This window comes from Aptenodytes forsteri, unplaced genomic scaffold (assembly GCF_000699145.1).
Source record: "Aptenodytes forsteri isolate BGI_AS27 unplaced genomic scaffold, ASM69914v1 Scaffold212, whole genome shotgun sequence".
Classification (NCBI taxonomy): Eukaryota; Metazoa; Chordata; class Aves; order Sphenisciformes; family Spheniscidae; genus Aptenodytes; species Aptenodytes forsteri.
This window is the reverse complement of record NW_008795487.1, coordinates 593,915-606,176: the sequence shown is the minus strand read 5'-3', so window position 1 is coordinate 606,176 and position 12,262 is coordinate 593,915.

Below are 12,262 nucleotides of genomic sequence, written 5' to 3'. Positions count from 1 at the left end.
CCTGCTAAAAAGTCTGTCCCCACCTTTTTTATAAGCCCCCTTTAAGTACTGATAGGCTGCAATAAGGTCTCCCCGACGCCTTCTCTTCTCTAGGCTGAACAACCCCAACTCTCGCAGCCTTTCCTCACAGGAGAGGTGTTCGAACCCCCCTGATCATTTTCGTGACCCTGCTCTGGACCTGCTCTAACAGGTCTGTGTCTTTCTTGTGCTGAGGGCTCCAGAGCTGGGCGCAGTACTCCAGGTGGGGTCTCACCAGTGCGGAGTAGAGGAGGACAGTCACCTCTCTTGACCTGCTGGCCACGCTTCTTTTTATGCAGCCCAGGACACAGTTTGCTTTCTGGGCTGCGAGCGCACATTGCTGGCTCACGTCCAGCTTTTCATCCACCAGTACCCCCAAGTCCTTCTCGGCAGGGCTGCTCTCAATCCCTTCATCCCCCAGCCTGTAGTGATACTGGGGGTTGCCCCGACCCAGGTGCAGGACCTTGCACTTGGATTTAGGGATGTGTTCAGTCTTCCCAGTATTTATTTTTCCAGGATGGTTGTGCTTAACCTGTGTGCAGCACAAGAGGCAGAGCTAACTGAAATACCATGGAGTACCATACAGTCTTTGTGACTATTTCAGGCCATGTTAAATCTATTACCATATTTGAAGAGGTTGAACTTTGAGGATCATCCTGAAGCACTGTACATTTGGATTTATTTATAACTTGTGCAAACTGGTACTATGATAAATGTGTGACTGCAGGAAAGAGCTGAGGTTGGCAAAGGTATTTTCTATATCTGTCTCCCAAAGAAAGTCTTGTATATCTCTTTGTACATGATTAATTGTTGTTGCCTGAGCTCTTATAGAAGACCTATAGCTGAAGAACTGTGAGGTTATTATATATCCATTTAATTCTACCTCAAAACCCTATACTTCCATGGAAAGTACCTCACAACTTATCTGTAGCTCCACAAGTCTAGATTTCTTGTGGCTTTTCTTACTCTCTGGTGAGTATAAATTTGAAACTTTAACAAAAGTAAGTGTGTTTGAGCAGTTTGGGAGAACAGAGAAACAGGAGTAAATAAAGCACGGTATTTATGGCTTTACAGAGCACAGAAACAGTCACTTTATTTTATAGTACAAATTGGAGCTTGTTCTGCCTCAATTGTGCTGAGGACCAGAAGGCTAATTTGTGAGTCAAATGTGTCTTTGTTACACTGACGAGTGCTATCTTCCCAGGCCAGCACCATGCGCCGCACTGTCACATTATTTGCCTAGAGTAACTGCAAGTCCTGTCTCCTGGCCTCCACATAATGCGTAATATTTATGGTCACAAAGTAAGCCTGGTGGTTTTCTGATGTCTGGTCCCCTGTGCTCTCACTGGTCAGACCAACTCTGCTTGTGCGTCTCAGGGACCTATTTGTGCTATTGCTGCCAGATAGCTGATACAGTTGATTCCAGACATTTTCCCCTTCCCCCTGCCCTTTTTCAGTCTCTTATTGGGAACTAGAAACTCAGTTGTCCTGACTTTGCAATGATCTGCTCCAAGGTTTCCCCAGACAGAAAGCAGTATCTTAAACTTGACAGCTGGGCACAGAGGTGCTGTGGAAGCAGGCGCTGTGGAAATCACCCAAGCCAACACTGCGCAGCTGCTTTGCTGATAACTTACATTGTCATGTTCCCACTCAACAGCAGAACCAGATCCTTCCTACACACAGTATGAAGACCCCACCCATGCATCGCCCCCCAAGGAAAGAGGTTACTGGGTTATGAAATGTGCTTTTAGCTAGTTTTGGCCCACATTTTTCATCACGTGACAGCATTTCAGTCAGCTACAAGAAGGCAGGAATTTACTTACTAATTTACTTACGGACATTCATCTTCTCCATGTCTGTTATCCTGGAGGAAAACTGGAGCATGGTGTTGATAGAACAGCCCCGAGTCTCTCTCTGTTTCTCAATAAAATTTGTCAATCAACTCACATCGTAGTGAAATTGAGATGTGCAGTGGTAAATGGAATGCAGACAGTACACTTGGGCAAATGCAGATTTGTGTGGCTAATCAGTTAAACTCCCCTCTCTTTCTGCAGTGATGAGATAGTTTCTCTTTGTTAAGGGAAGTCCAAACACCAAATAGCATTGAGGCTTCTCTTGTGTGGGGGCAGGCTGCAGTTCCAATGAAGATGCAGCATTGCAGACATATGATGGTAAGTGGAAAATTTCTTTATAATCATGCTTGATTAATTTTGCTGTTCATACTGAATAGTACAACTAAATCCAGTATCTGGTGCTGTTGAGATAACTTGTTTTGCCCATGGATGAAGTAGTTTTGTGATCTACATCCAGGAAAACTTTCAAAATGTGTTTACTAACCAGCTTTGCTGGATCATGGCTTGAAGATACACATGCTTTACTAAGTGTAAGTTAAAGAGAATGCAAAAACAGATGCAATCACCCTCCTCTTCTGGGAAATTAAAAATAGATGTATTTCCTAGTCTTAAAATATTTCAGGTAGAATTCAACTATACCACATGATAATAAACTCCATACTTAGTGTTGGTTGGCTTAAGAGAATGGCGTTTGTTAAAATGGCATGATTTTATTAGGAAAAATATTTTTTGATGAGTTGCTAATTTGTACAGATGTTGTGTAACAATGTGTATGTCCTGAAGGTGAGACTGCGTTACGTATGTTCCAAATAGGCTGAATCCACCCTGGCAATATCATGATCAGGATTGTTCACTGAATTAGGCTTGAGAGTTCACTGAATTAAGCTTGTAGATACTGCTAGATTCTAAATTTAAGTTGGGAAAAGTTACTGTGGAAATATAAAACAAACTTTTTGGAATGAAAGCCACTTGTGAAACAAGTTTTTCACCTCTAAGAGAGCAAGCTAAAAGTCACGGTGTTAAATAGAATATGTAGTCCTTACAAAATCCAAATGGTCCTTATTATCTCTACATCATTAACATCTACATAATTTTCATTCTCATAAGCTATTTCCTAAGCACTATGGGCTCTCATTTTCTGATCAGCAAAACTGGCTGCATTCAGTGAAATACTATCATGCTCACACTTGGCATAAATTCTGCTCAGGTAATGAATAAAATGTATTAGGCTGCTATCGTACTGGTTCCCCAGAGAAAGCTCATGGCAAAGCCAGCATCTAATTCACCACTCTAAACTTCTTGCAGCAGCTTGTAGCTTTTACTAGTTAGAAGAAAAGCCAAAATTAACTTGCTACTTGTAACTTCTATTTTTGAGTGTTTTGGAAGTCAGATGCTGCCCCCCCAAATTATTCATGTAAGAGATGATTCAAACTGGGACGAGACCATTGTTATCCCAGCTTTTGATACCATCACTCCAGCATCACTGTGCCCCTTGACACAGTCCTACAGGATGATTCAGCCATCTGCATGTAGACACCAATCCATTTAGGGTGATGGTTGCAACTAGGCAGTGGTGGGGTGGGAGAAGGGATTTGGTGTCACATATATTTTGATTTCTGTTCTTGCTAAAACTGATGGCAGGATCTTTATTTGCTCTCAAAGTCCACTAACCAGCCAGAGTTTATTTATAGAATTATAGTATTGCAGGGACCAATGTAGCAATGTCCTACACAACTAGGAGAACTCTGTAAGCTTGACTGGATAGCATGTGATTGCCATGACCTCAGAAAGTCTGCTTAACCCACGTGGGCAATAAATTCCTGACGCTGAAGGCAGCCTAAGTGATCAACCAATCTGCTGGCTTGGTGAGACTTGCAAGCTAAACTTGTCCGCAGACTCATCTCTCAGATTTCTTACAGAGACTCCAGTTAAGCTATCAGGAAGTGGAAAAGACCTGAGCCAGCATTTTTTTTTATTCAACTCTCACTCCTTTTGGATAGCTGCAAACAGTCTCTAATCCCTCTTATGTGTTGGGCTCACCAATAAGGCCAGAACCAGGTTTAGTAGCTGCAAAGGCAGGGCTGAAGTCATCTTGCTGATGTCTACACATCCCTGTCCCATCCAGCAGAACTTCTGTCTCACAGAAAATGGTGTGGCAGTTTCTGGGAGCTCCAGTTCCATTGAAAGGGCTGTGGACAGTGTTGGAGGAGATGAATGGGGGTCACAGCATCAAAAAGGGATACAACTGTGGTGACAAAACCATTTTTGGGTGTCCTTGGGCTAGTGCAAGTTGCAGGCTTTTTTTAACACAAGCAGCTCCCTATATTATTGTATCCTAAATGTCACTATATTGAATATGCAGTATTTCACAGCCTTACAAATATTGTTTCAGAAGGACAGAGGCAGCTTGTGAATCACCAAACTTTATTTGCAAGCTGATCACAGTTTTCATGTAAATGGCATTCTCTTAGCATTTGTCAGTTCGGTTAAAGCTGAGAGAAAATTGTCTTGCCAAGCTTTATCAGCATGCCGTCTCCCCACTTACCTCACTTGTCTGCCTTCTGCTCCCCTTTATCACAGCACCTGATTCACTGTGCAAACTGGATGGGAAATGACAGAGCCTCAGCCATAAGCTTGCTTGGCTGGAGTGACATTTCTTGTGAATGACTGTAATGCAAGTGGCATTTACACGACAGCATTTTGAAAAGGCAACAAATGATGTAGTGCTGTCAAACAACCTTTTTTTCCTGCATTAAAGAAGGATGGACAGTTACCATTCACTATTTGACTATCAAACTACTTCTGTTTAGAGTCAAAACATCTGCTGCCTTTATATCGCTTGATTTTGCAATCTACTTATCCCTATCTGATTAAGTGCTTGTCGGAAGCTGGTGTTGAAAGTGATGTGGTTTTATCACATCATCCCCCCCTCTGAGATTCAGAGACGTGATTTTTCTATTTTTCAGTAGGAAGAGGGAATGAAGTATGTTGGTCTGAGCTGGGTTCAAGACTGAACCCAACCTAGAAGTATAGGGTCACTTGCACTCATAGACCACAGTCAAGAACAGACTGAGATGGCTCCTCTGGCTCAGACCACAGACCAAGCAAACATGCTCTGCCTGTGCTTGTCCATTCAGAGGGACAGCTACATTACTGCACCAGGAGAAATCCTGAATTCTTGCACGAAGGTGTGCATTTTAGCAGTGTTCTGGATTCACTGCAGGTGTGACTTGGCCTACATCAACCCTTGTGTCCGACTTAGAATCATAGAATCATAGAATAGTTTGGGTTGGAAGGGACCTTTAAAGGTCATCTAGTCCAACCCCCCTGCCAGGGGCAGGGACATCTTCAACTAGATCAGGTTGCTCAGAGCCCCGTCCAACCCGACCTGGAATGTTTCCAGGGATGGGGCATCCACAACCTCTCTGGGCAACCTCTTCCAGTGCTTCACCACCCTCAGCATAAACAATTTCTTCCTTATATCTAGTCTTCTAGTTGACTTCTTGTCAACTGTCCATGGAAAGGAAATCCGAGTACTTACTCAGGCTGAAAAAAAAAAAAAAAAAGATGCCATGCTCCAAACATATGTTGATCTAAAGGCTTGGGATCCAGGACCAGGCTGCCTCAGGCCATATGCATATGGGGAAAAAATGGTATTCTAGTATCTAACTAAGCTCTGGATCCACCTCTGTAGGCTTAATTCTTTCTCCAGTGATTTAGCCAAGTTTCATAGCAAACATGTCACTATGAGAGCTGCAGTAATTAGAGGGCTTGGAGCTGCTGCTGTAAATAGAATTTTACTCCAATCGTTTTTCCCCATTACACTGGCAGGAGTAACCCCTGCAGAAGGTTTTATCAATCATTTCCTATGACAGTCTCTAATTCTCAGCTTCCTTAACCACTGCTGTATATCATTTCTTGACATGTAACTAATTAGGAAATGACATGAGAAAGACAGAGGCCTATAACTTGGACATGTGCTTAGAGGAACAGAGGAGTTGCTCAGTTAGGGCCTTAGCTTCTTGATTACTTAATATAATCTAGAGGGAGTATTGCCCCAACTATATCTCTATGCAGGTATGTGTGGTAGGACCTCTACCTGTGAAAACAAAGATTCACAAGTTCAGCATCACCTGAGCTCTTCCTAAATCTTGTTGCTGCATCAGTTCAGCTCCCCAGACTAACATCTGGTGAAGGGATTTATTTTCAGATATATCAAGTCTTCACTCTTTTCAACTAGGGCATTTAGAAGAGATCAAAATGTTATACCTCCTACTGCTAACATGCTAGTTATAACTCTTAATCCAGTTCTTTAAACAGATCTGACTGATTGGGTTATTCCATTTTATTAAACTTAAGGGATGGGCATATGATGAAACAAACTTAATTAGTTCCTGGCAGCCTAAACCTATGGCAACTGTGAGAAAAAATGCCTTAGCATTTCATTGTCATGGCAAAGAAGCTGTGAGCACCTGTAATGTTGCCTAAAAGAACTGATGTTGGGAATGCTTCTTTGGAAATAAATCCCATGGGAGAGGGAATCGATGAAGAACTATTAGAAGCCTGAATAATATTAAAACATAAAAGAAGACAAGGTCATATCTCTAAATATTAGCTTTCTTTGCAATAAATATAATTCTCTGAGGGCACCAATCCATGCATGCACTGGGGAAGTGGGGAGGAAGATTTCATAGACGTGGCAACTGACCAAGATGAAGGGTGGTGTGGTCACTAAGGGTCTTGTCATCCCCCCCAAAAAACGTTCTTAGTCCTGCCAGGTGATTTGACACTGGGGAAGTGGGGAGGAAGACTTCATAGACGTGGCAACTGACCAAGATGAAGGGTGGTGTGGTCACTAAGGGTCTTGTCGTCCCCCCAAAAAATGTTCTTAGTCCTTCCAGGTGATTTGACATCTGTGTTGCCTGTATAATCTTGTATACTAAATACCTACATATTTATTTTCTAGCCCTCATTGTCATAATATTGATCCCCTCGCAGCAGTATATTCTCATCTCCACCCTTACAGTGTCTGATGGTGAAATGAGTCAGAGAGGCCTACAGGTTTTTGAAATAAGGACATTTTGCAGCTTTGACTATTTAACTGTAATAAAAGTCTCAGTTTCAGCTGTCCCAAGTATTTATGCCAGCATTGCTTATACTGTTCCAGGAAGTATACCAATATAGTTGTATTCTCATCTGGGCTTATGTCAGCATATCTATATGTTGCTTTAAAAAAGTCACACAGCTGTCTGGCAGTAATCCACACTGGTTAGGAAGTCCTGTCATAGAAGAGGACTAAGTCTACCAAGACTGGGAAATACGAGCACAGAACAAAAAACCTAATCCTTTCCCCAGACAGTTCATACACTACGTGCAGAAAACCAGCTAACATATCCGGTAAATGAAAGAGCTGTGCTGCAAAGGCACTGGAGGTATGGCTCCAGCACATCAGCAGGCTAGATGTTGTCAAGCAAGGTCTTTGCTATCTTCACAGAGAAAGAGACTGTGAAGGAGGAACTGAAAGACAATCTTGATGTAATTTTGCAAAGGTTTACAGAGGACTATGTGGAAAATGCGGGTGATGCCATAGGCTGAAAAGAGTTGCGAGAAGTCATTTTGATAGTGCACAGAGCTGAAATGGAAAGGCAAAGATATTAAGATCCTTGAAAGAGATGACAAGTGGCCTGTGTCTGATAAAATAGAAAAGAAAAAAAGCTAGTGAAAAGCTTCCAAGACGAGAGTAATATGATCAAAATTAATGACTCATACAACAGCACTTTGCAGCAGCAATCTGAATGGATATGCGAAGAGAAGGATTTGCCAAAGCAGATGAAAACAATTTTGTACTAATAAAGATGTAAGATAGTGAAAGCCTGGATGAGAGTCATAATGTGTAAAGGAACTTTTGCAGAAGGAATCAACAATATTGAACCATGACCAGAATGTGAAAAGCTAGAAAATGGAAACACTACGACTGAATGATGAGCTGGCAAGATAGTAGGGGTAGCCACAATGAGGCAGAGAAACATTGCCATGGAGGAAAGAGGTGTGAATCCACAGCTCGGTTTTAACTCTAATAAGCTTAACCTGATGACTGGAGCTGCCAGATACAAGCCTGAGTCTTCAGACAACGTGCTAGTTACATGTGGTCACTTGGCACCTTCCACAGAGGAAGAGGCCAGCTGTTCATTAGCAGATAAGCTGCAAAGGCATTTATTGCAGGTGTTAACAGAGCAGACAACAGCAGAAGAAATATCAGGTTTTGTTAAAATATATGCATATTCTTTTCACTGTGTTTGTGCCTGGGATATTAGCAGGATGTGGACATAGTCTATTAGACCTTATTCACAAAGAAGCAGGCTGTGACATCTAATTATCTTAATGTGTGGCAAAGGGTAGATTTGTACTTCCCTGTGCAGAAATACTGCAAACGGGCCAACTACAGAAATGAAAGGAAAATTAAAAGCAGGGTAATTGCCTCAGATGGAGTTCATACGCGCACTATTGCAGTAGTATGGAGGAAGGTAGAAGAAAGGTAATTAGTAGAGAAAGAAGTAATTCACCATAAATCACTGCAGAGTACTGGTCTCAGCTGAGGCACCCACATTGTTCACCCAAGGAAATTCTGCTGTGGGGACCAAACTGTCCGGCTGGTGCTAGACTGGGGAATGTATCAGTAAGTAGGAGTGGAGAGGGAGCAAAGTGAGTGCAACAGACATCAAGGGGAAGAGAACGAGGGGAGCTTGGGCATACGAATATCTGAATAGCAGACAACCGTAACATCCACAGTATCATCTAAGGAGCAGCCTGAAATATATGGCTGGGAAATCCATTAGCTCATGGACAGGAGCAAAGAGCTGTGACAAAACCTCTTTCTCTGACACTGTTATTGGTGGTTACTGATACAATTACCACTAACAGAGAACAGATCAGTTAAAAGAAGTCCCTCTTCTGGGAGAATAGGGGTTTCTAAGAATCTAAGGCCTTTTGACCAAGTCTCCTCCTCAATAGTTAAGATTGAGGAGCAAGGGGTAGAAGGGTTATTTACTGTCTTTTCTCCCTCCTCCTCCTGACGGAGTTGGAAGTCTTGACACACATCATGCTCACTAGATATGTTAGTGGAAGGAAGGTCTGCAAATGTACGTAATCTTTTTTCTTCTGGTTAAGCCTACATGTCCGGATCCTCCTTAGTACCTAAATGACAACCCAGTTTATTGAGACATGAGCAACCCACATGCTACACAACCTTGTGAACAGGGTTGGACTTTAACTCAGATCACACTCCTACAGGCACTGTTGACTCAAATCCACAGTGATCTGTGGCTAACAGAGACCATACAGATATGGCTACAGTGCCCTGCCTGCTCCTGGAAGGAGACTGGAGTAGAGTAAGGATCTCCTGCTAAATGGCAGTGATGTATCTGAAGAGAACATGGGGTCACCAGGGCAGTCTCTGCCACCAAAAAGGCCTTAGAACATGTAGCTCTTCAGCCTTGAAACTTTCCTACTCATCTGAGCAGGTAAGCAGCAGGCGGAGAGACAAAATTCACATTTACAGATTACATATGTAGATGGGAACAAGAACTGCTATGCTCAGATGAATCCAAATTTATGAGATTATCTGTTCTGCTATCACCCCAAAGAAGTGAAAATAGTTATTTTTATTCCATTTTACCTTTCTTTTGATAGAACAGCATTTTCAATAGATTGCACTGAACCCCCAAAATCTTTTCTGAGGGGTGATGCTGAATTCAATGGTCAGGCTTTTCCTCACTGTCTAGCTCTAAGGTATTTCCATAAAGAAGCAGGCAAAAGGAAAAAAAAAAAAAGGCACAAAATATTTACTAAACACTGATGGGAATCAAAGCACTCAAATCTTAATTTAGTCAGATTGTAGACTGTAGTTTAAGGAAATAACATCTCAGTTTTATTTTCTTGATAGACTTGGCAACGAAAACCTGTAATTTAGCGAATGTTAAACAAATTTATTTAAAATATCAATCATACTAAGCCTGAGCTTACACACACAAACCCATCATTAACACAATTACAGTTGTGAAAACTGTAAACATTACCATTTAACATTAACTTCCTAACAATCAAGAGGTGGAAATGTGAAAATTAGCTTCCAATTTGTCACTCACAGAGCTACATTTGATTCAAAGTCTTTTGTGGATACCTTAAATCATATTTCAGTATGGATTATAAAATATATATACCCTTAGTGAGACAACCTTCTAAGCATTCCTTCCTAGCATATATATAAACTGCTTCAGGTCTAAGCCATCTTTTGATACCAATAAGAGCAGTTTTAGGGTACTCTAGCAGGTGTAATTTAAACAAACCGAAGGTCTGTTTAATACCATGCCATCTCCAAGCTGCAGAAAGTCATTATACAATAGCCACTTCTTCCTAGTTTCCCCTACACTCTGTCCTCTGTAGTAGAGTATCTGTGTTTCACTGCGGGATACAGATGCTCAAATTTGTCCACCCTTGCAGCGTTTGCTCCCTCTACGTGCTCTCCAAAGGGAGCTGGTGTTGCAGAGGGGATCTAGCCCCTTCTGCACAGCTGTGGAGAGTTCCCAGAGCAGCAGAACCCTCTGCAAAGGGAAGCCAGATTTGGAGATCCTGAAATATGGGTACCTCTTCTTCAACCCCACCCTGCCTCTTCAGTCCCACAGGGATTTCCTTCCAGTGGGTGCACAGCTGAGCTAAAGGCTCAATGAAACCTGATATGTGAATCTGCAAATGCTTGCTTTGAAAACCTCTGCTTGGCTAGGTACTAAGATGTAGATTTACTGTTAAATCAATGTTTTGTAGCAGCAGTCTCTCTGCTGAGTCTCTGTAATTTGGCATGGGATTCTTACTGAATGAGGCTTTGTCACTTAAGGGATGGTCTCTGTTCTTACATCATTTCAAAGCAAGTGGAACTGTGGAATTGTGCCAAAATCCTATGACGTTTTTCTTCTAATATGCTTCATTTCACTGAAAAAGTTACGGCTTCCTTTTTATTTAAAATAAATCTTGTTTGCTTTTGTAAACAAAGCAGATTCTGGAAATGTGAATACCTCATACAGGCAAAAGCAATGTAGATTGTAACTGAGAGAAGTAAAAAATGCTTACACATACTTGGCTTTCCACGCAGTTGTCTCTATATTGCTATGCTTCCCTGGTCTACTGCTCGTGGGGTAGAGCCAGCTCCCCACTGCTTTTGCAGTTTTTCTACTGAAAAACTAAAGTGGCAAACAAGCCTTCTGTACCTTGTGGGAATAGGAAACTAAGAAATGCTACTTTTGAGAATGACCCGAGGTATGAGTATCTGCTCTCTGGCCTGTTTAAAGCCTGGAACACCAGAGCTAAATCCACAGAGCTGAAGAAGTGTAAGAGATACTTTTCTTCAGGACTAGCAAAGCAAGAGGCTGAGAATAAATACTCCCTTGTGGATGAGGTGTGTATGCTATCTGGGACTAAGACACAAACCACACTGAAACCTGGGCAGTGATTACCTCTCCTTTCACAATGCTGTAAATTTGGAGTGTTAGAAGGGAACTTTTGTGTGAGACACCTGAAGATTTGAGGAAGAAAAAAGAAATGTGAAAATGAGTGACATTTCACAGAAATTCTGCTTTCAAAACAGAAATATCTCCAACAAAACAAAGGCTGTGAGCCTGTGGTATTGTTCATGATTCTGATAACCAGGATGAGGGATCCAAAACTGGCACTGCTTTTTCCTTGGAAACCTGATTTCTCCAGCATTGCCTCTTTGACGTTCATTGACACCATTAGAGGCCATAAAGTCAGTGAGGGCAGATGGCATCTCATCTACCCTAGAGGTGTCAAAGTTAGGTGGCTAAGCCTGGGCCAGTCACAGCAGGCTTCTTTTACAGTTATTAGAGAAAAATGGGCACCTCCAGAGATGGTTTGCTTGATCTGTCTTGGACAACTATTTTAAGATAAGATGAGTGATTTCTAGAGGCACTTTTTTCTTTGAACCAGCTTTAAAAGTATTACAGGTGTCCAGCTTAGATCTTTAGCTGCCAAAGTTGGGGTAGGCTAACTTTTTCAGTAACTCAGCCAGTTTACATCATTGAGGATTCAGCCCACTTAAATCAAATATCCTAGTATGAAATAGGGATATTAAATTAGGATAAGGAAGGTGTGTTGTAACCAGGAACAATTCCCTCTTAAGCCAGGATGTTGGGAACACCAGGATATGGGAACTCTTACTTTACAGTATGGAAGGGAATGAAAGGGCCCTTGAAGCTACAGTCCTTCCAGTAATACTGAAGAGGTTTTACTAATTTCTCCCTCTTCCCCAGAGTAATTTGAATCCCAAATGAAGTTATATTGCTATGTTTCTAACACCATAAGGCACTTACTGTATCTTAGGT